Source organism: Euprymna scolopes, chromosome 45, assembly GCF_053919585.1.
Source record: "Euprymna scolopes isolate OS-2025 chromosome 45, ASM5391958v1, whole genome shotgun sequence".
Taxonomy (NCBI): domain Eukaryota; kingdom Metazoa; phylum Mollusca; class Cephalopoda; order Sepiida; family Sepiolidae; genus Euprymna; species Euprymna scolopes.
In genome coordinates this window covers 16,440,211-16,466,461 of record NC_136526.1, presented here as the reverse complement: position 1 = coordinate 16,466,461, position 26,251 = coordinate 16,440,211, and the positions used below count along the sequence as shown (strand labels likewise).

Genomic DNA, 26,251 nt, shown 5'->3' with positions numbered 1-26,251 from the left:
TCATTTTTTTTTTTTGAAAATTTGATTTCCAAAATAACTTTTCTCTTTTGCTTATTGCATGTATCTTTCAAAAGGCCACAATTCTGTAGTGTATACACTAGTTTAACTGATTTCTACAGAATGAAACGATAAAATTGTCGCGATAAAACAACACGACAACTTTATTTAAAAATTTTTATTCAAAAATTAAATTAATGTAACTTGATTATGTAGTAGACCTGAAATCTATTCAATGTAGCCGCCTTCAGCCTCAATCACCGCCTCAATATAGGTCCGAAACTGAGAGCATGCCTTTTCCACAAGCACCGGTGGGAGCTCGGCAAATACTTTACAGATGATGGCGATCAGGCTAGGTTTGGTATTGTGGGAGGTCATGTTGGTGATGTTCTTGACATATGACCAAACGAAGTAGCCCCGCGGGTTAAGGTCGAGGGAGGAGGAGGGCCAGTGAGAGAAGGGTACAAAGTCGTAGCACTCTTTCTGAAGCCAAGCCTGCGTCTCTTTGGACTTGTGGGCCAGCACAGAGTTTTGCTGCCACACCCAGCGTCTACCGGCAGCCCCCTGATTGCACTAGATCACCACACTCTTCAGCACATTCAGGCACACTTTGGTGTTGACTTTCAAACCGACTTCAAAGATGTGAGGTGGCACGATGTGGCGTTCATGAGAAACTACACCAAAAACCATAACCGTGGGCAGAAACTTTTTTTCACCACCCTGAGCACACCCCTGCTATTCACGGCAATCCAGCGATGCATTATGAGTGCTGGCTATGGTCCTATTTTCATAATTTGGATCATTAGAGAGCATGAATTGTACAGTGGCGCATCTCCGATCTCACTCATTTAACATTGTGTCACTTTCAGACATGCTAGAAGATCTTTTTTGCTCGTGGGATTTGTAAACAACTGGCCAACTAGATTGTCTACAACAAAAAAATAAAAAATAAATAAAACTGGTTTTCATTAAACGGAAATGGAATCATGTCGTCTTTTCTAGGGCAAGAATTTTATCGTTTTATACTGTACACTGGTTTGACTGCGTTCTACTTTTCACTAAAATGCATGTTCAATGGCCAAATGTTATCCGCTTCTTACTAATTCATATCCTGTTTACATGGACCAATTTGGCAGCACTTTCTCGAAGAAAAGCTTCTTAATTCTTACCTTTCCCAAGAGTCTTCACATAAGCAGAAAGGATTTTAAATGGCTTTATAAGAACATTTCATCAGACTATTATTTAATCCGCTCCAGACAGAGCGAACGCTTTTTCTTTCATCACAAACGTCCAGACATATTTGCATTAAAAACGAATCTTTTCTAATATATAAATTTAAATCGATCGTATTTTCAAACTTAGACCTAGATAGCAATGTGGTGGAAAATCAATATTTGTTTCTTCCAAGAACACCATTGGCCCATGTATGGAGTATTGTTGTCACATTTGAGCTGGCACATCTGCTACTAGTCTCTCACTCTTGGACAGGGTTCAAAATAGAGTCATCTAAGCTTCAGTCTCTGTCCCATCAACGAAATGTTGCATCCCTCTGCCTGTTTTACAAGTATTTTAATGGTGGATGCTCCAATGAACTAATAGCCCTTATACCCCCTCGATGTAAATACCCTCGACTAACCCAACAAGCAGCAAAGTCTCACCCCTACACAGTAGAGATCTGTACCAAAGCCTTCTACTTTAATAGTTTCTTCCTTCAGAACTGCTAGACTTTGGAATCCCTTCTGGATTCCTGCTTCCCAACTGTACTGGTATGCACAGGTTTAAGTACAATGTGAACAGATATCTTGCTGCTCAACTCCATACATAGTATCCCTGAAACTCATGTCCCTGAGAGTAGTCCCCTATATCCAAATGGAACTGTGCCTTGTTTGGGGTGAAAATGTAATAAAAAAAAATGTGTAATTCAAGGTCAATTTTAGAAGCACAGGTTGAGAAAATTCTTGATAGTTGGCATGTTATAAAATTTATATATAAAAAACCCAATCCCTTTGTGTATATCTATCTTTAAGTGCTCCCTATAGAAATAAAGGTTAGAGAATCTACATAAAATCTAAATGTATATTCTTATGTAAAGCTAGCAGGCCGTCCGGCATTGCCCGGTCATAAAATACGTTTAGATATAATATTTTGATTTATGCAACATTCATATTTATTATAATGGTACTTGTGCATTTAACGAACCAGACGTAACTCAGCATTTGCTCGGCTTTGTCCGACGCATGACGTCAACAGCCGGATAAAACCGAGCATTGCCGATAAAATAAAAATAACGCTACAACAAAATAACTCTCAAATGAAATTGTAAAATGTAGAAACATCCAAAAATAAATAAGCAAAAACCTACCGTTCATTTATGTTTTTTTTTTATTAGTATTATTTGAAATTGTTTTCTGTTTGCAAAATAAATACATATAAAACATTTTTTGTAAACAAATAATAGTAATTATTTTTTTTTAATGAATCGTTTTTTTTTTCAACTATTTACATAAAATGACCAACAAAAATAAATTTGTAGGATCAATTTTTTTTTTTTAACAAATAATAGTGAATAATTGTTTTTTATGAAACGTTTTTTTTTTAACTATTTAAGTACAAAAAAAGAAAAAAAATCGTAAGAAAAAGGAAAGGAACAAAACCTTTTTTTTTTTTTACGTGATCTACAAAATTAAGGCTGTGGTGGTTCACCGTTAAATAGTGATACCCCTCTCCTCCCACTTTGCTCCAACAGTCTGATACGACCATGCGTGGTTCCCGGCAGAATGTATTTTCTTATTAGTGGAAGGAGGGTTTCGGCATTCCTATTTGCTACGTTACCAAAAAAAAAAATTAAATAAAAAATTAACTCCTTTTCGGCGGGGTCGGCCTATCCACCAAGGGCCCAGACCGGTGTTAAACGTCTGCCGTCGGCGGTTGAAGAAGACAGACTCGTCGATTTCCACCGTATGGCCTGCTGGGCCTCCTATCTGCCGGGGATTCCTGAGAAAGTAATCCCGGCATATTATATCTCGCAGGAAATTCTTCCAGTCCACAATTATGTGGCGTGACCGCAACCCACATTCGCGCTGGAGATTCCTAGTCGCCCCCATCTCGAACGCCCATATCGGAATTCTCGTCTGCTGCTGTTGAAACTAAGCGCGCAGCGTTTTAATTGGCTGATGACACGTTTCGTCAGACAGCAGCAAAACCCGAGCTGTTGACGTCATGCGTCGGCCAAAGCCGAGCAAATGCTGAGTTACGTCTGGTTCGTTAAATGCACAAGTACCATTATTATATTATATTGGGCCCAATATTTAATATTATAAAAGTTTAAAAAAAAAAAAAAAAAACAATTGCTCATGCGCCATCACCGAGCATCGAACCCAAAAGGTTTAATTTAAGATTTACTTTTTCCTTTGACGTTAATGCCTGGGCTATGAAAACATGTTTGCTGAAATTGTAAAAATTAAAACAATAACCAATAGCTATTACGTTACGCATGCATATTCGTAATGCTGTCGTTCAATCTTCACCTGTAAATTTAATTTTTTTTTATTTTTTTATTTTTTTTTTTACATATTTGCACCAATTTTCTCCGGCTAAAACTCAAATTTAAAGTTTCGCGCATGTTTGAATACGCTAAATATGAAGTTTCATGTCTGTAGACTCAAATTTCACAGAGGATTTGGGTAGACAAAATTTTTAAACATTATACATATATATATATATATATATATATATAAAGGGGTTTGTATTTATTATAAGCTTATTACGCAAGCATAAATCATGTAGAATATCTTTATAACACTCAAATAACCTTGTAACGGGTGTTATAACACAACATCCGGTTTACGACTTCCAGTTGCGCATGCATACATAAACATAAACCCATAACAGCGTAAACAAAGAAACACAAACCGCTGTACCGGTTTCGTTCGAACAAACGGACATCCTTAGAAAAGCGAATATCCTAAATTTATTGAATAAAAAACTTCAAGCTATGAGAAGCAAACGAAAAACGTGATTACAAATAATATGTATAATCATCAACCTGTTTCATATATAGGATATATATTATACTAAATAATCAACGTGATAATAAAACGTATTGTTTTACTGCGTACGTTTTCAGCGTCCCAAATTTTTTTCGCGTTTAAATTATCCAAATAAACTAATACTTTACGCTTTTTTTTACATTGTTCATTTCCGCATTGTCTTAATTAGTTTTATTACGTTTAAGTTATTTTAACGCAATTTTCTTAAAAATAAATCTACTTTAACACGTTGACAACCATAAGAACATTTTACAACAGCGATTAACCCACCCCTTCCTCTTTTTTAAAAATTTATTCTCCATTTTTTAATACACCTTTCTTAAAAAAACATTCATACATTTTCTTCTACACTACCAACATAAATAAATAACCTCCAAAATATTTTTTCTTTTAAATTGCGTTACAAATAAATAATCAACATGGCAATAAAACGTATTGTTTTACTGTGTACGTTTTCAGCGTCCCAATTGTTTTTTTTTTTTTCACATTTAAATTAAAAGATATATCAAAATTTGAATTTAACTTTAAGTATTACGGTATCTGTTCAGTGCATATTTACCTTTTTTGCTTTTTTTTTTCAAAAATAAACAATTATAAACAGAACGACTCATAGAAATATATCTATATTCTTTTTTCATTTTAATATACTTTCATAGAAATGTTTCTGTTAGGTCACAAAAGCATCTCGAAAACTTCCTGCACGAAAAATGTTTCAAAAGCCGAGATGATGCCGAATTGCTTTACAATGACTTCATCGCTTCCAGAACTCTAGATTTCTATGCTAATGGGATAAATAAACTGGTTTCTCAAATGTGCCGATTGTAATGGTTCATATTTCGATTAATAAAGTTTCTTATGAAAGGGGTTGTGATCTTTTAAAGTTGAACGTAAAAAAAAAACGATATTATTTTTGCAGCAACACAAAAAATAAGATCCAGTCCTGACCACAGAATTGGTCACCCCTTTCTTCAACACTGGACACAAGAACTCGCATGCATCCATCGTTGTTACTATGTAAAAAACCTTCCAGCCCTCCTCACAAATTATATTCACACAGCCTTCCTGATGATGTCTTCTTGGAAAGACGAAAAGCACCACCACGCCCAACTTCGAACTACACATGGGATTTTATATTAATTCTTTTGATTAAATAGAGCATTAAACAATAGAAAAGGGTCCAATCAAAGAGAAACTATGCTGTCTTTAACAACGTTTGTGTTAATAAAATAATACTGCCTAAACATACACACTTACTACATATATATACACACATATATACATACATATATATATACACACATATATACATACATTATATATATACATATATACATACACTATATATACATACATATATACATACACTATATATACATACACTATATATACATATATATATATATATATATGTATATATATATATACATATGTACATATATATATATATATATATATATATATATACATACACTATATATATACATACACTATATATATATACATATATACATACACTATATATATACATACACTATATATATATATATATATACATTTATACATATACATACACTACATATACTATATATATACATACACTATATATATATATATACATTTATACATATACATACACTACATATACTATATATATATATATATACATTTATACATATACATACACTACATATACTATATATATACATACACTATATATATATATATATACATTTATACATATACATACACTACATATACTATATATATACATACACTATATATATATATATATATATATATATATACATTTATACATATACATACACTACATATACTATATATATACATACACTATATATATATATATATATATATATATATATATATATATATATATATATATACATTTATACATATACATACACTACATATATATATATATATATTTAAATGTCCGAGGGAGTGGCACTCGTCTGACAAGACGTTGCAATCATCATATATATATATATATATATATATATATATATATATATGATGATTGCAACGTCTTGTCAGACGAGTGCCACTCCCTCAGACATTTAAAATCCATGAGCCCAAATGCCCGAGGGAGTCTCTATACAAAGATGATGTTACAGAGTCTTAGCTTTGTACGACAGCTAAGTCTCTCTCTCGGTTCAAAATGTTGAGATCCAGCAACAAGCAAGAGCAAGATAGCCAGCAACAAATTAAACTGCAGACCAGCTTAATGCGGGTAATGGTCTTCCGCTTTATGGTTTTTTTAAATCAGAGATTTGCTTCTCCTAGAAAGGTTGCCCTCACCAAGGCTTACGGGAGCCCTCTCCACCCCAATACACATATACACACACACAAATATACACGGTGCTAGTTGGCCGTTGACCCAGAAAAGAGTTCATTCGCCATTTGGAAGGTCTTGTTTTTAATCCTTCAGGGAGACTAGCCACCCTCCTCACCAAACAAGTCTGGTGGGGGAACCAGTTTAGTCGCCGGTGACCCAAACATGAGGCAGGTAGTACTGGGTTACATGGTACCAGTAGCACAGGACATGACCTGACATACATATATATATATGTACATACACATATATACATACTGTGCAGCATTCAAAAAACCTAGAAACAGACATAGCTAGAGAATTTTTTAAAATATTAGATAAGAACTTTAAAGCCCCCCATAGATATAATAAGATTTTCAATAAGAACACAATTAAAAGCTCTTACTCTACTATGCCTAACCTTCATCAGAAAATAATTAGCTCTAATAATAAGAAAATTAATAAACTACAAAATACAACTATACAAAATACATCGGACTGTAACTGTAGAAGAAAAAATAAATGCCCCCTACAAGGCTCATGTAAAATTAAAAATGTTATCTATAGCTGCACAGTATCAAAAACTCCAAATATACATGAACCTATCAGCAACCATAACTCAACTACCAGATTAAATAATAACACCAACTTAAATCAATCTACCGATCAATTACTAATCAACCCACCACATTATAATCCAACAATAGACCTAACGGAAAATAATCATAATAATCAAGAGGTAATATATATTGGTTCCACATCTGGCCCAATAAAACATAGAATTTCAACGCACAAACATTCTTTTAAAAATAACTCTCTATCAAACCAAACTACTCTATCCAACTATATTTGGCAACTAAAAAATAGCAATATTTCTTTCAACTTAAAATGGCAAATAATTGAGACTTGCAAATCATATAAACCAGGAGATACATTTTGTACACTATGTACAAAAGAAACCCTAAAAATTTTAAAATATGAAGATATAAAAAGCACAACCAAACTAGTAAATTCAAGACACGAGCTTCTAACATGTAATCATAAACGTTGGTTTAAATTTAATAAATATAAACCACCTTAAATCATTAAAAATTACTCATTAGTAAAAATGGATTACAATTTTTTTTTTTTTTTTTAATAAATTAAGTTAGACCAATTACCGCCCTTAGACCCGTAAATCAAATAATAAATAAAGCCAATAACACATGAACATTATCTCCCCTTAAAAACTTGCAAAATAAATATTCTCTCTATATATATTAACTGTAGCGTCTTTAAATCAAAATACGCTAACGGAAACAATTTACTGCACGAGCGTCGCCCTTTTAAAATTCATCATTCAATGAAATAAAAAGCTATAGCAAACATCTAAATGACTACTTTAAACACAGTTCCTGATTTCAAAAAAAGAAAAACTAAAAGGTAACTATCTCTATATATTTTTAAATCAAATTTATTATGTAAATTCAAAAAATATATATTTTTTCTTCTCATTTCTATCTCTAACCTATACTAATTTTCTTATACATTTTAAATCCAAACCTTTTATTTCAATTTTTCAGATTCATCTGCCTTACTTTTAATGCTAGGTTTATTTTTGGTGTCTTTTAAATTCAATAGAAATCCTCCTAAATTTGCTGATGAGGAGACCGTGCTTACCAAAACAACTATGTATAATTTTTCTACGTGACTTCATGTATACCACAAATAAAAAGCACGGATTTCCGAAACGATCGTACAGATAATTGACTTTGTTGTTGTTCCTTCTTATGAAACTGATTTTTAATTTAATTAAAATTTGATTTTTAAATTTAAAATTTTTTTTTAATTTTTAAATTATAAATCACATTACTTAATATTGAATTAGCTCTAGGACATTTAACTATCGAGCTTATTATATATCTAAATTACAACGAGCATTTCCTGTATTTTAATTAAACTAGTAATTTCACTAGTACATTAAAATACACTTAGCTCTTTAGACTATTATTCTAATCTCCTTTAAATTATATATATATATATATATATATATATATATATACATATACATACACTATATATATATATATATATATATATATATACATACAATATATATATATATATACATACACTATATATATATACAATATATATATATACATACACTATATATATATATATACAATATATATATATACATACACTATATATATATATACATACACTATATATACATATATACATACATACACTATATATATATACATATATACATACACTATATATATATACATACATACACTATATATATATACATACATACACTATATATATACATATATACACTATATATATACATATATACATACACTATATATATATACATATATACATACATATATATATACATATATACATACATACACTATATATATACATATATACATACATACACTATATATATACATATATACATACATACATACACTATATATATACATATATACACACACATACACTATATATATACATATATACACACATACACTATATATATATACATACACACACACATACATACACTATATATATACATACACACACATACATACACTATATATATACATATATACATACACTATATATATATGCATATATGCATACACTATATATATATACATATATGCATACACTATATATATATATATATACATATATGCATACACTATATATATATATACATATATGCATACACTATATATATATACATATATGCATACACTATATATATATATACATATATGCATACACTATATATATATATATATACATATATGCATACACTATATATATATATACATATATGCATACACTATATATACATATATGCATACACTATATACATATATACATATATACATACACTATATATATATACATACATACATACACTATATATATATACATACATACATACACTATATATATATACATACAATATACATATATAAATACACTATACATATATACATACACTATATATATACATATATACATACACTATATATATATACATATATACATACACTATATATATATATATACATACATACACTATATATATATACACATATACTATATATATATATATATACACATATACTATATATATATATATATACATATATACATACACTATATATATATATATACATACACTATATATATATATACATATATACATACACTATATATATACACACATATATACATACACTATATATATATACATATATATACATACACTATATATATATACATATATATACATACACTATATATATATACATATATACATACACTATATATATATATACATATATACATACACTATATATATATATATACATATATACATACACTATATATATACATATATACATACACTATATATATATACATATATACATACACTATATATATATATACATATATACATACACTATATATATACATATATACATACACTATATATATATATACATATATACATACACTATATATATATACATATATACATACACTATATATATATATATACATATATACATACACTATATATATATACATATATACATACACTATATATATATATACATATATATATACATATATACATACACTATATATATATATATATATATATATATATATCACACAATCATGTAATTAATAGGAGAAAGTTTACTAGGTAAATATTAAAGTAAGGTTTAGTCTAATAAACGTATTAATGTTTATATAATACCAACCAACCAACCCTAACCCTAATCCCAACCAAGTTCGGTTTGAAATTTTCTTTTTCCCCTCTTTCTTGTTTGTTTATATCCCTGACAAATTTTACACGAACATTTCAAAAAAATCAAATTACACAAACACTATATGCAAACATTATTTTACAAGCATAATTATGCATTTTATGACTGCCATCATAAAATGCAGTTTCAGAAAATGCTAAAATTTCAGCTCCACGATATTTTAGTGATGAGACGATTCCAATATTTCCCCCGATTTCGATACAATTCCTGGTTCTGTACTAATTTACCGATTCTGATTCCGATTATTTAGAAATATCTAAATATTTAACTATAAACTGATTATGTTATCCCGATTATTGTAAAAACACACCTTAAATGCGCATATATTTTCTCAAATATAAGAACACCGGTGAGGGGGTGATGTAAGAATATAATTTTACTGGAAATTTAAAATCAAGAAATACGTATTTTATCATTACTACCAACAGTGGAATATATTGTTTTAAACAGAATCAAATTAAAGGAATTGTTTTTGGCATCGAAATATAGGCACAATTTTTTTCTGATTCCAATACCCCAAAACACGTTTAAAGCTTGCAACGAATTCACGTCGTTGCTTACAATCTTTTCTTGTGAAGATGACAAACTGATAATATCGACGAATTTAACACACATGTCTTTCGTCTGAAAATCGAACAAGACTTCTCAAGAGAAACCGAGTGCAGCACATCCTATGCACCCAACTTTTAGTGCATGGAGATTTGATGAGACTAAAATGTCTATACAACGCGTTACATCCGGATACTCGGTTTCGGCTAACAGAAAAAAAAAATGGTCTAGCGCATCCATAGATAGAAGAATTCTTTTACTTCGCCTCTGAGACCCACCCTCGGTAAGTTCAACAATTTCAAGTTATCACAATAACTATTTTCACACTCAAACAACGCTGCAGCTCACACAATGCATGAAAATCACAGACCGGAAGTCCTAGATTAAAGTTTTATCCTCTCATCAGAACATATCCGAACTCGCGATTTGAAATCCAAGTTACTTGCATGAGAGACACGTACCCTGCCACCTCAGCCACAAGTTAACATACAAGTCCATTGACTCATACAGATCAAGCAAACTGCAACGAAGTGCCACCAATATATATAATTGGATAGAAAGTGGAAACAGCACTAACTCTATGTGGGTTAAACCAGCTTCCTCCAGGGGAGGAAGTTCCATGGGAGTATTAAGTTCACAAACGGTTCCCAGTCGCATCTTGTTAGAGGAGATGATGACGTTAGATTTGAGCAACTCTTGGACAGAAAGTGGAAACGGCACTAACTCTATGCAGGTTAAACCAGCTTCCTCCAGAGGAGGAAGTTCCATGGGAGTATGAGGTTCACAAACGGTTCCCAGTCGCATGTATATCCTCGTTAGGGAGATAATGACGTTAGGTTTGAGCAACTCTTGTAGGGATGTGTCGACGTCCTCTTACGTACAGTGCATAGAATTCACAAATTGCTCATCCATCTGGTACTGACCAGGTTCAACGTTGCTTAACTTCGATTATCTAATGAGAACAGGTGTGCCAACGTGATTATTCCGCGCACACACACACACACATTATATATAGATGGATGGATGGATGGATAGATAAGTGACCTTGTTTGTCTGTGTGAGGAAGGGTCATTACCAAACTACTCTGTCTATATTTGGTCTATAGGCTTAAAATTTCATATAAAGGGAATTAAGACCAGTGAATAAATTCAATTTCGTTATTCGCCGGTAAAAATAGCTGCTAAAGGGTCAAAATTGATAAAATTTAAATTTCAAAAGCATAGATCAACATAAAGTGCTTCTCTATGCACGTGCAAATATACATCCATATGTATACGTTAATGTTGGTTTATTTTTAGAGATTGTATATCCATCCGTTGACGGTTCTGATGATAACGAATGTTTGGAAAACTACACGTTTTGATTTCGATTTTAGCTGATGGTACCCAAGTCACATTTTTTTCTTTGGAAATCACTACTATGTATTGGGAACAACATAATAATCAATGGAGTATTAGCTCTATAATTATAAATACGAAAGCTTCATAAATTTATCAAGCGTATTTTATGACCATGCAATGCCAAGCGGCCTACTTGTATATATATATAGGGTGTTCCAATATACACTCTTTAAATTATCTCAACTTGCTACATGAATACGCTATACCAGGTTCCCAGGAGATGTTTAGGAATAACTAGTGGCACTTCAAGCAGGATGGAGCACTTCCCCACTATCACCATGACGTAAGAGCATAAACTGCAAAGCAGATAGTTAGGACGAAGAGGAAGTATAGAGTACTGTCCATGCTCACCGGATTTGACCCCTCCCCTAGATTTTTCTCTTCTTTTCGGTGGGGGGGAGGGTATGTTAAACACAGGGTTCACACCATAATACGTTTTATTTTTTTATTACCGTTTTATCTGTTTAGTTACACATGTTTCAGATGCCGGACCATGTTTACGATCCAACAGCCTCGTCAGACCTTACAATATATATAGATGATGTTATTTGTTTTTGCGATACGTTTTGAATGAATTCAATTATTTACGGAAGTGCATTTTTACCTAAATGCGAGTTGGGAATAATTTTCCCTTTAACCAATTTGGTACCCCCATATAGGGAGCGACATATATACTGTTTTTAAAATACATACATATGTGAGAGAGAGAGAAAGAGAGAGAAAGAAATTAAGTATTGAGAAATGTCAGCATAATATCCCCTCCACGGCTGATCTGAAGGTCATGCCGATGAATGAGGAACATAAGATCGTATAGTTTGAAGCTTGAATAAGTAGAACATTCCACCTAGCTTGATTCTTTGATGTATGCCAGCAAGAATAATAATTTAAAAAAACGAAAAAACGATAGGAATCTCGCGCTAACTAAAAGAGAGCGTGTGGTCATTTTCAGCAGACCTTATTCTATGGCAACGTTTTGTTATAATTGTGAAAAGACCAAAGTCTCATACGACAGGAACTCCATCAAATCAATGCTATTGTGTTTCTTTGAATGCCGTGCCAGAGGAACCAATTTCAACAAGCATCTAGCTATGAAAATTGTCCTTTTTTAATTCCTTTACGAAATGCTTTAATCTAATATATATAAAAGTCTGTATGTCTGTCTGTCTGTCTTTTTCTCCATATTTTCAAACTCTATCTCCTCCGAAACCAAAAATCGCAAAGCCGCGCAAGGGGCCTCAAATGATTGGATTTTTTTACGGACCGTTCTTACATGGGTCTTTAGCCGGTTAAAATTGTTAAGGGGTCAAAAATGGTTCAAAATTGAAAAAAATCGTGGTCCTGGATATGACCTTAAACTGTATCCAGTGGTGAGGTCGCAGTTGCGGGCTTTGGGGAGTGTGGAGCCACCATTTAATTGCCATTGCTCCCAGGTCCACTCTGACCCGGAGTGGTAGTACTTGCTAGAGTTCCAACTATGGGTTAAATAAAAACCAACTTGAAAACAACAAATATATTCTATCTAAAAATTTTTTTTCAAAATCTTTGGATTCAGCATTAAATAACCTGAAAAAGGTTGATAAGGCGATAAAACAAAAACAAACAGCCAACCAAAAAAATCGTTAAACCTTTTGAACATTTATCTAAGTTTATTTTTAATTTTAATCAGTTCATATGCGTGTCTCATTGGTACAGTGGTAACGTCACCAGCTTTAAATGCTGCAGTTTTGCTTTCAGTTTCGATTCTAGCTAATGGCAGCCAAATACTTTTTTTACTTTTGAAATCATGACTATAATAATATATACGAAATCTGGACAAATTAAAATATTATATTTAAAAGCATTTTACGACCAGGCAAAGCCGGGTGCCCCCATCCCTGCTATTTTATACATCATTGTTTTATTAAAGCAAATATTTGTCAACTGGACTCGAGTTGGAGCAATTGCACCTGTAAATGTCATTTTGTTTCAATACAATTTTGATAGCTATTTAGGGCATCCATAGTTGCGATTGTCTGAATGTTCATAAATAGTTTCTTGTAAGCATATGATGTTCCAAACATGAATGGTTTCTCACGGTCTTTGAAGAAACGAATCATGTTAACGAGTGATGCGGTAAAAGTCGGAAATACAAGGTCTTGATAAGGTTTCACAAACAAAGATGTAACCAAAAATGCCTTTTGTGAATTTGTTCGGTTTTGTGTGTCGGGATTTTATAAAAGCTGGAATAAATTTCTTCTCGTGTGGCAACAATTTGGTTATTTTTTATTTATTTATTATTGTTTTGGTTAGAAAAGTTGAGTTAAAGCTTCTTTATAAAGTAGTTGTCTTCATCTATTTTCTACCGGTTTGAAATTTTATTCATGCTAACTCCTATACTTTGTAGCCTAGTAGAGAATACCGTTTTCTCTTCCCTGCAACCACTTTCCCACAGAAGAGACGTTGCGAGTCTGCCTCTGATTTATCGTTATTTTCATGACAAGTGCTGGTCTGAGCTATAATCCATGCTCCCCTTTGCCAAACTTTGACAAGAAACACATGTCTCGCTGAAACCACTATCAATAATTTCCCCCACTCTTTATCTGTGCCTAAACCTAAACATAAATTCCACGAACAAAGCTTCTTTCTTAGAACTGCACGTCTGTGGAATTCCCTTCTATTTCCCTGCTTTCCAGCTAACTACAATATTGCTGTATTCAAGTCCAACATAAACAAATTCTTGAGTCGTTCCCTTAAGTAATCTAATTTCCACAACTAACGGTTACCACGATATTGTCCAACAGACTACTGTACACTCATTGAACCTTATTTATTAATGGCCTCCAGGGTTTGATAAATGGTGAGACCTTTATATATAAAAAAAAACACTACTTGAAATCACTGAAACAAAACTAATCGATAAGAATACAAAATTAATTGATAAGAAAAAGACTAATCAATTAAACAAAACTATTTGGATTATTCAGACAACTTTTTTCATGGCAGGTGCAAATATTGAGTGGTATTTTTTTATAACGTTTCGATTTTTATCAGACTTGTGAATCTTTTTGTCAGGCTCGCAAATCTGCATTGAAGTGCGAATTTTCTCTTTTTCATCATTGCCGTGTTTCATGAGTAGCCACGCCATCTAGTGGTCCTCAATCGCCTCGTCTGTTTGACTTGGATGAATAAAACTTTCCATGTATTAAAGACACAAGGAGACGTTCGCTGAATTTTCTTCAAGGTTTTATTTAGGGTAGAATTTACTATGGCAAGACAGACTATCTAAATAATTATTTACTTTTTAAACTTACTTTCTAACTTCAAAAATGCATGAAGTAAACAGACATAAATATAGGCGACATCCGATGAGATTATCAGTATTCTACATCATTTGGCCGTGTCTCGTTTGGATGTTTTCCTGGAGACAAAACCTTTTTCATCCCAGCTTGAAAACGTGACACCACTCGTTATCATACGAGTCTGTTTTGTCTATTGCGTTTGACTTCTGCCTTCCTGCCTCAACTCTCTGAGAAGGTTCTGTTTGCGGATAAAGATTATTTTGATATGCACCACATGTGACCCTTAATAAAGTTTACACCAGCTAACTTGATGTAGAGTCCCTAATATGTAATACAAGAACAGGACGATTAAATGAAGCTACAAAATCTGTGACTGTGGAGAAGAAAACTATGCAATGTCTGTCATGTTTGCTCTGTACTACCCAACCAGAGCAGCTTAAAAAGTCATGTAAAGTTCAATGATAATGCAAAGGATTATTCTGATATGTGTTGAATAGCAGGGGTATATATTTAAAAGATGACGAGGGGTTCATAGTGGGCCAAATATATAAAGGGGCTCATGTAATACAGACATAACGATAGTGATGATGAAGGAGAGAAGACATTTATACATATACAGTTCTTTTAACACATATTAGAGGAGAGGGTGATATGCTGCACAGTTCTTAACACAGAAGAGGGGAGGCATTTATAGACATTACTTGTGATGGAGGAGATGGGGACATAACTTGGAAGGGTTTACAATGTTCATTATAAGATGATGAACCCAATTACCTTTCGTTCGTGATGAAGGATGTGACACAAGACAATGATGACTTCTTTATTCATCTGATCGGACGGTCGATGTCGTCAGGAATTAAAATTTGGATCTACATAGTCTAAATGTTCTCCCTTCGCTTTTAAGGGATCAACTGGCATACTGACCGACTCTCAACTCAACTCTCTTGACTAACTAATTCTTAGATCCTATATAGAAGATCTTCCATTGTCTATGACGCAGAAGTGCGTTTATCAAACATGACCAATTTCACGTGGCTTTACATATGTTTGTCCAAACACACTCCCAGCAAACAAAAGAATCTTCAATATATAACTCTAATCTATTTTAAACAATATAATTTAATTTGCAGTGGTCATTCTTTTAGCTGACATTTTTAATATTCAGATTTCTAAAAGAATTAATAGACTTAATTTCTAATATTCCATTTCTTAACCTTGCCTAATTCGATTCTAGGCTTATCCTTATCTCATTTTCATTTATCTAATATTCTTCTTATTTACATGGGAAGGGGACAACCCTTCCCTGTAACATATGCACCACATGTGAACCTAAACAAAGTTTACACGAACTCACTTGATTGTTACCGACGTAGGGTCTGTAATATGTAAAACAGGAACAGGACGATCAAATAGAGCTATAAAATCGACCATACAATCTGTGAATATGGAGAAAAGAACTATACAATGCCTGCCATGTTTGCCCTCTACTACCCAACCAGAGCAGATTAAAAGATAACAAAAATTTCAATGATAATGCAAAGGACTGTGTAAAGAAATGGAAAATGATTCAGAGAAATATAAAGAAGCATATGATCCTTCGACACTTGGATTTCTATCTAGTAAAAAATATGTATGGTGGACAGTAAAATGATACAGCAATGTTATCGCTTCAAGTTTATTTTGTTATAAATATTCAGCCCTAAAAAAAGAAAGACTAGTAACGTTATATCGACTTATTGATTTTTAAAACTATTATTATAGGTTACAGACTGAAACTCTGTTACATTTGGCTGAGCTGGATTTACCCATGAGATAGTAGAGAAAAAAATACCACAACTATCATCCAAACTATCACTACTGCTGCTACTACTACAACTACTAATAATAATGATAATAATAATACAACCCCACATCCCCCTACTTCTCCTCCTCCTCCTACTATTACTACTCCCTCACTCTTAAACAGGTCCCGCACTATCATCTAGGCTTCAACCGTTATCTCATCGATGAAATGTTGCATCCCTTTGCCTATTTTACAAGTATTTTAATGGTAGATGCTCTGACGAACTACAAGCACTTGTATCCCTTCAGCATAAAAAAACTCAACAAGCAGCAAAGTCCCACCCCTATATAGTAGAAATTCCTAGGTATAAGAAAGCCTTTTCCTCTAATAGTTTCTTCCCTAGGACTACTAGACTTTGGAATACCCTTCCATGTTACTGCTTCCCTGACTGTACTGACATGCAGAAGTTCCAATGAACACTGTCCACGTGTTCCTGCTTTCCTGACTGTACTGACATGCAGAAGTTCAAGTAAACAGACATCTTGCTGCTCAACTCCCTACATGGTACCACTGAAAATTATATCCCAGATAGTAGCCCTCTACATAAAAGTGGTACTGTGCCTTGTTTGGGGCGAAAATCCAAATTATAGCAGCCATGATGAATACACAAACGTTTTCCAATACATCATTGTGATAAGACATGCTATGGTCACACAACCATTGTCACAAGACGTTGTGGCATGCGAAGTTCGGGGATACATTTGTTCTGACCAGCTTCTCTGTCAATAGTTATGTGCCCACGCTGTGTATTTATGCTTGCAAAACTGTGATATTGAGGCCACAGATCAAATCAGGTAATTGTCTGGATTTCAGGGACAAAAAAAATGGAGGAATCTGCAAATTGAAAGGATTGATTCAAGCAGAACTGGATGAGATGTGTAAGTGTGTAAAAGACCAGCATGTATAAAAATACCAGACATGTATGTATAAAGACCTTCTTTTGTGATTGAAAACGTTACACCAGGATCAAAGTGTAATATCTGTTTTGTCACAAGATGGTACAATAGCAGACAACTCATTAACATGGCATTACCCAATCATTTTAGGTTGATGACTAAATATCATCAACATGTTTCTTTATCATGGACATTTTTGTTTTTAGAAAAATTAGGATACAATGAATTTGTTCATAATGAATATAAATTACTAAGTATGGAGTTTAATTGAATATTTTCATTATATTCGATTAAACTGGATCTTTCATTCCTGTTGGAAAAATCTTTATTAGTATTATGGGCTTGCTAAATCAAACTTTATGGCACTTTTGTTTAATAACGCTTTAATTGTTGTCCTAATCATGCGGCAGGCGTTCATTATTACTAATAAGAATCGTTAAAAGTGTTGTTCAAAGCTTCACGACACCATATCAATCTTCTTTCTAATTGACCAAGATTGCTTAAACATTTTTATTATTTTTTTGATTTTTTGCTTTTCTGCAGGCAATTCTGTCATTTATTATGAGCAACAAAAAAAATCTTTACAAAAAATATTTTTCTTGGTAATGCAATTTCCTCATTTTATAAACTTTCAACAAAGCAATGTTTTTGAAGTGTACTCGTATTGAGGTTAGCAGGTGAGATTAAAAAAAAAAAAAAAAGATGAGATGCTGTTTTTTATAAAAACAACAACAACAAACAAACCCTGTCATCTTTACAATCTTAAAAAAAAAAAAAAAAAACTAGCAGAAAGATCGAACGTTGCCTGGGATTGGATAAGGGTCACAGCAACATGTTTTCACTTTGTTCATATCACAACATTTATTTGTTTTAATTGACAGCCTCCTTTTCACCACTACTTGACAAAATTTATCTTTATACTATAATAAAATCCGTCGCCTCTGTCGAAAGTTTAAGGCAGACATGCAAACATACATTTATATATTGATAGCTCAAATTTTCGACCCAAAACCGATGAAAAAGCTTGTCATATCTCTGAATACCCTTTATGTAAAATTTCAAATGCTTAGACCAAAAATTGTCTGAGTAATTTGGTAGAGACCGCAGAGGTCAAATTTTTTTTTAAATTTGACCCTTATTATGACCCCATAACATTTGTTTTGGACTCAAATCAAGTTATTAAGTTAGATCCATGTCCAAGGAACCTATATCCAAAATTTCAAGTGTTTATACCCAAAATTGGCGGAGGAGTTTGGTAGAGTTCTCAACGGTCAAATCGTTGAACTTTGACCCCTTAACAGGCAAAGTTCTGCCCAAAAACCAAAAAGATTGTCCAAAATCTCAGTACCCTGTATATCAAATTTCGAGTCTGTAGACTAAAAATTGACAGAGTTATTGCGTAGGGAAATGTAGACAGACAGACACGTTCACTTTTATAGATATACTAGCATTTCGGCCAGACATTGCCCGGGTGTTTGGAGGTGTATGCTGAGCAAAAAAAAAAAAGGTCAGTTTTTTTAAATTTGATCCCTATTATGACTCATTAACATTTATTGTTTTTGGTTCAAATTAAGTTTATTAAGTTAGATTCACATGCAAGAAACCTATATCTAAAATTTCAAGTGTTTACACCCCAAATTGTGGGAGGAGTTTGGTAGAGTTCTCAAAGGTCAAATCGTTGAAGTTTGACCCCTTAACAGCCAAATTTCTGGCCGAAAACCGATCACATCGATTTCCCCAAATCTCAGTACCCGGTATATCAAATTTCGAGTCTGTAAACTGACTGAAAATTGACAGAGTTATTGCGAAGGAAAATGTACACAGACAGACACGTTCACTTTTATAGATATACTAGCATGGGTGCCCGGCGTTGCCCAGGTATTTGGAGTGTATGTTGAGCAAAAAAAAAAAGCGGTCAATTTTTTTTTAACTTTCACCCCTATTATGACCCCCTAAAATTTATTGTCTTGGACTCCATTCAAGTTATTAAGTTAGATCCATGTCCAACGAACCTATATCTAATATTTCAAGTATGTAGACCCAAAATTGTCGAAGGAGTTTGGTAGAGTTCTCAAAGGTTAAATCGTTGAACTTTGACCCCTTAATCGCCAAATTTCTGGCCAAATCCGATCACATCGATTTTCCCAAATCTCAGTACCCTGTATATCAAATTTCGAGTCTGTAGACTAAAAATTGACAGAGTTATTGCATAGGGAAATGTACACAGACACACACGTTCACTTTTATAGATAGATAGATAGATAGATAGATAGATAATGGGCCCTGATAAATATCAATGGTCTTATAGGGTGACCAAAATTATATATATATATATATATATATATATATATATATATATATTAGCAGAGGGACCGGATTTTGCCTATGATCAAATAAGGATAATTATGATCTACATTTTCACTATGCTCATAATATCGTATTACTTTGTTTTTACTACCCCCTATTCCCACTTTGCCCCCATAATACAATCTAAAGAAGTAATATAATAGTAATGTCTACTTAGATACGAAGTTCAATACTGTGATTGTGAGCTACTTGGGACTTTGTAAAATGAATCTTCGTATCAGTTGGCGGCCATGCATCGTCATTCAGTTTTAATATCCTTTTACTGTTTAACATCTAGTGGTCTCACGATGTGATCCACGTAATATGTTACTAGTAAAAAAAAAAAAAAAAAAAAAAAACGAACGTCGCCCAGGATTGAATGAGGATCATCACTACATATATTTTCTGTTCCTAACATCATATTAATCTTTTGTTGGCTTGACTACCCCCTTTTCACCCCTGATATCCTCGGAAGAAGTAACAGTACTGTCTTTTACGACGTTCAGTGCTGCAATAGTGAACTACTTGAGACTTTGCAAAATTAATATTCATACAAGATTGTGCCCCCATAATCGTTCTGCTTTTATGTCTATAAATTAACAACTGATAAATATCGAATAGTCTCATCGTGTGATCTAAGTTATATATATATATATATATATATATATATATATATATATATATATATATATATATAAACTAGCAGGCCGCTTGGCATTGCCCTGACGTAAAAAAAGGCTTAAATATGATATTTTGATTAATGCAGATTTCGTATTTATTATTATATTATATTAGTTGGACGCAATATATATTAATGATTTAAAAAGTTAAAAAAAATAAAAATGACTCGTGCACCACCACCAAGAATCGAAACCAAAACATTTAGCTTACGATTTACTTTTACCTTTGACGCTAATGCCTGAGCTATGAGAACATGTTTGCTGCAAGGCTGAAATTTAAAACATGAACCAATAGCTATTACGGCACGCATGCATATTCGTAATGCCGTCATTTGACGTTCACCTGGCAAATTCCATTTTTTTTTTTTAATTTTCACACTTTTGCACTGATTTTCCCCGGCTAAAACCCAAATATAAAGTTTTGCATGGGCTTGAATTCCCTCTATATGAAGTTTCCTGTCTGTAGACCAAAAATTGACATTTAAGGAAAAAAAAAGGCATAACAATCGCAAGCACATGTCTCGGTTTATTCCCCTTTTTTTAAAGGAATTTAACGTTACTTTTAATACCGGGCAATACCGGGAACATCTTCTAGTATCCTTAAAAGTTCCAATTTTTCGATTCTCGATTCTGCTTGATTTTCCCAACATTAGAGATACCCTTAAAAAATCTGGAATGTGAAGCATTATTCTCGGAACAATAATCAAGATGTTTTTCTTGTTAGTTTTGTTTTATGACGTATAAACACTTTTCCGGTTATTTAATACCGAAGCCAGTCATTTTGGAAAAAAAAGCTATTACCCTTCAAGTTCATCATATCTTCAAATATTAAATCATACAATGTGGTCTGGTGGTTTTGGTTTACGGCATATCAACACTTTTAACGATATTTAATGCTTACTCCAGTCATTTTGACAAAAAAGAGTTTACGCCTCAGTCATTTTGGAAAAAACGCTATTATTCTTCAAGTTTTTTTAAATCATCAAATATTTATTCATGGAATGTGGTTTGATGGTTTTGCTTTACGTTATATCAACACTTTTCCGGTTATTTAAGGCTGAATCCAGTCATTTTGGAAAAAAAACAAGAGTTTACGCCTTAAGTTCTTTATATTTTGGAAATATGTAATTTTTTACTATGCAAAATATGAGTTTTGCAAAGAGCAAGGAAAAAACAATAATATTTGATGCATTGTAGGTCAGAAATCTAGTATCTTCAAACAGTCTAATCTGGAAGCACCAAACTATCAAGACGAGGATAGTCTGAATACATGAAAATGCTGTAAATAACGTTTTAGCAATATCATACTCTCAACTGGGTTACTGCGTTCTCCACATTATTTTTATCTCCAAGAATTCCATTGATGAAATAAAACATTTACAAGTGACATCAGCATTTTCTGCTTATTCCTGCCTGGATGATTAATTTACACGGGTGTTTTTTCTTTCTTGTGACATCATGGCATTTTTCAATTTATAAAGCTGGTATTGACAAAGAAACGTTGCGTATTCCGGCCGAGCAAAATTGATCTGGCTGTGTTGAGTTTTATCTGAAAATTTTACAGCACATCAACCCGTTCTTTTATTATATAACTCGTGGGGGCACTCGACCTTGCTTGATCATAAAATATATTTCAATTCATGTAGATTTTGTATTTACTATTACATATTGAATATATATATATATATATATATATATATATATATATATATATATATATATAGCTTATTACGTTAGAGGAAAAGAGTGAGCTCAATTATATAAGAGGAGACTTATCGGGACAATATAAACCTCAACGAGTATCATTGGAGCTTATATAGGAGAGCAATAGGAATGGGAAATGAATTAAAAAAAACTATATATTGGTAAATATAGATTGGTTCATTTATTCAGTAAGGGAATACAAACGATTAGTTGGGGGATAGAAGTGACTCTTTATGCCAAGGCATTTCGAAGCCTAATGCTTCAATTAGAATTATAGATAATTTTAATTGATCTATTTCGTTCCTAATGAGTCCAACGCTAGACGCAGCATCCCCACTATGTTACCTAGTATCTTCTCTACTCTTCTGATGAGAAGCATCAGGCTTCAAAATGCCTTGGCATAAAGAGTCTCTTCTATCCCCCAACTAATTGTTTGTATTCCCTTATTGAATATATGAACCAATCTATATTTACCAATATATAGTTTTGTGACTTCATTTCCGATTCCTATTATTCGCATATATATATATATATATATATATATATATATATATATATATATATATATATATATATATATATATAAAATAAAAATTACCATTAAATTTACCAAAATGATCCAAGATGGTAAAATTAAAGTATATAATAAATATTAAAGAATTAATATTTATAAAATTATCTCAGCCAGATGTAAAAGCTCGATAAAACCAAATAGGAAATAGAGCTTATAATATGAGCAAACAGTTAATAAAATATGTTAAAAAACACTTTGAAATGAGTTAAAAACATATTTAATCTGAAAAGGAAACACTAGATAAATGGATAGTGCTTAATCCGCGGAGTTTCGAAGAAATACTTTCCTTCTCATCAGAGGGTAGGAATTAGCAAAATGCGGGATCAGATTTTGCATGCAGAAGTATTTGGAGAAACAACAAGTAAGTCAAAGATCTTACTTGAAAACAAAAAAAGTTAAGCAGAGGGAATATGGTAAAGAAAAAGGTGATTACACATGAATGGATAGTCTGGTGGAAGATAAAAAATCCAGTGACGGTAAAATCCAAATGTAAAACTTCAAGAAAGTTAAAAGAATTTCCATTTGTACAAGTAAAATCCAAGGAAATCCCGCAATTGGAAGAAGATGGTCCATAATAATCCAAAGGCAGAAATCCATGGAATAATTCACAAAAATGTGTACAAGGAAAAAAGAAAAGATTCCAATAATATTAATAAAAGAAAAATAAGATATGCTTTTCACTCTACTTCTCTGTCTCTCTCTCTCTCTCTCTCTCTCTATATATATATATATATATATATGTATATACTAGCAGGGCGGCCGGCATTGCCCGGTCATAAAATACGCTTAAATATGATATTTTGATTTAATGCAGATTTCGTATTTATTATTATATTAGATTGGATCCAATATCTAGTAATGATTCAAAAAGTAAAAAAAAAATAATTAATTAATCGTGCATCACCACTGAGAATGAAAACAAAGATGTTTAGCTTATGATTTACTTTTTCTTTTGACGTTAATGACTGAGCTATGAAGACAGTTTTGCTGCAAGGCTAAAAATTCAAACATGAACCAATAGCTATTACGTTACACATGCATATTTGTGCTGCTACTGTTCGACCTTCACTTGGCAAATTTTATTTTTTTATTTTCATACATTCGCACCGATTTTCCCCAGCTAAAACCCAAATATAAAGCTTTGCGTGGGTTCGAATCCTCTATACATAAAGTTTCATGTCTGTACAGAGGAATTTGGTAGGCAAAATCTTTTAACAAATATATAACCATTATATATATATATATATATATATATATATATATATATATATATAACAGGCTGACCGGCATTGCCCAGTTGTAAAATACGCTTAAATATATTTTTATTAATGCAGATTTCGTATATATTATTATATCATATTGAACCCAATATATAGTAATGATTTAAAAAGTTAAAAAAAAATGGCTTGTGCGTCACCACAGAGAATCGAAACCGAAACGCTTAGCTTAGGATTTATTTTGAATATCATCACATACAACAACAACAACAACAAAATTTATAGGAGTATATATGTATACACATGACATAATCACGTTTTCACACCTGTCCCCGTCAGATCAATAAAGTTAAGCAACGTTGAGGCTGGTCATTACTAAAATGGGTGACCAATTTGGGAATTCCACGCTCTGTATGTAGGAAGACGTAAACACCTCCCTGCAAGAGTTGTAAAACCCAACGTCGTCATCTCCTTTAATGGGGATATACATACGACTAGGGACCACTTATGAATTTCATTCTCCCATGAAACTTTTTCCTTTAGAGGAAGCCAGTTAAATGCAAATAAAATTAGTGCCGTTTCACACACGTGTATACATATATATATATCATTAAATATTATTTTACGGGCATAAAAGTATACCTATGGACACACATGTTTCTGGCTTTTAGCCTTCGTCAGCACAGGTCAGGATCGAACTCATGACATCACTATCCGCATTCGGATATTTAATTGATGTCCCACAGTCGATCACCACTTTAAGCACAGTTTTTTTTTATCACTTATAAAGATTTGTTGTTGGCATTATATATATATATATATATATATATATATATATATATATATATATATAACTACTTCATTTACTCACATAAAATTAATATACGAAAGTATAGATTTATGCGTAAACTTTAAGTATTTACTTCAAAAGTGCTCAATACGTAGGTAGAGCTAGTTAGTAATTTATAAAATATATCTCTATTAAACTGTAGACGAGAAATAGCAAACAACTGTGTTCACAAAATGAAACTTACTCTAGGATAGCGATACAAAATAGCTTTAAAACTAACAATAACAATAGAAAACAAACAAATAAATAAATTAAATAAACATGAATATACATAAACGATCACACATATATGTGTATATATATATATATATATATATATATATATATATATATATATGTGCATGTATGTGTGTACACATATGTATATTTATATAAAACAAAAAAAAGGAAAACGTCTACCTTAAACCACTAACATAGTTCTAAAACAGATCCTTTGTTCGATAAAATGCATGCCCATTGGCTGATAGGAAGGGGCGCGGTGGATACTAGAAAGCTGATTGGCTAACTAAAAATCCTCAACATATATAAAAACAAGAAAAAACCACAGAATTCGCGCATAAGCCTGACGAATCCTATAGTGGATGAAACGCAGAATATTCAGTGTAGCTTAATCGCCATATATATTTTATAAATTACTATATATATATGTGTGTGTGTGTGTGTGTGTGTATATTAGTAC

At 32.2% G+C, this 26,251-nt stretch overlaps 1 protein-coding gene across 1 annotated transcript in view; it reads right to left on the bottom strand.

Moving 5' to 3' along the window:
- Positions 1-26,251, bottom strand: part of LOC145269272 (serine/arginine repetitive matrix protein 2-like) — a 259,555-nt gene that overhangs the window by 119,041 nt on the left and 114,263 nt on the right. The window lies entirely within an intron of this gene.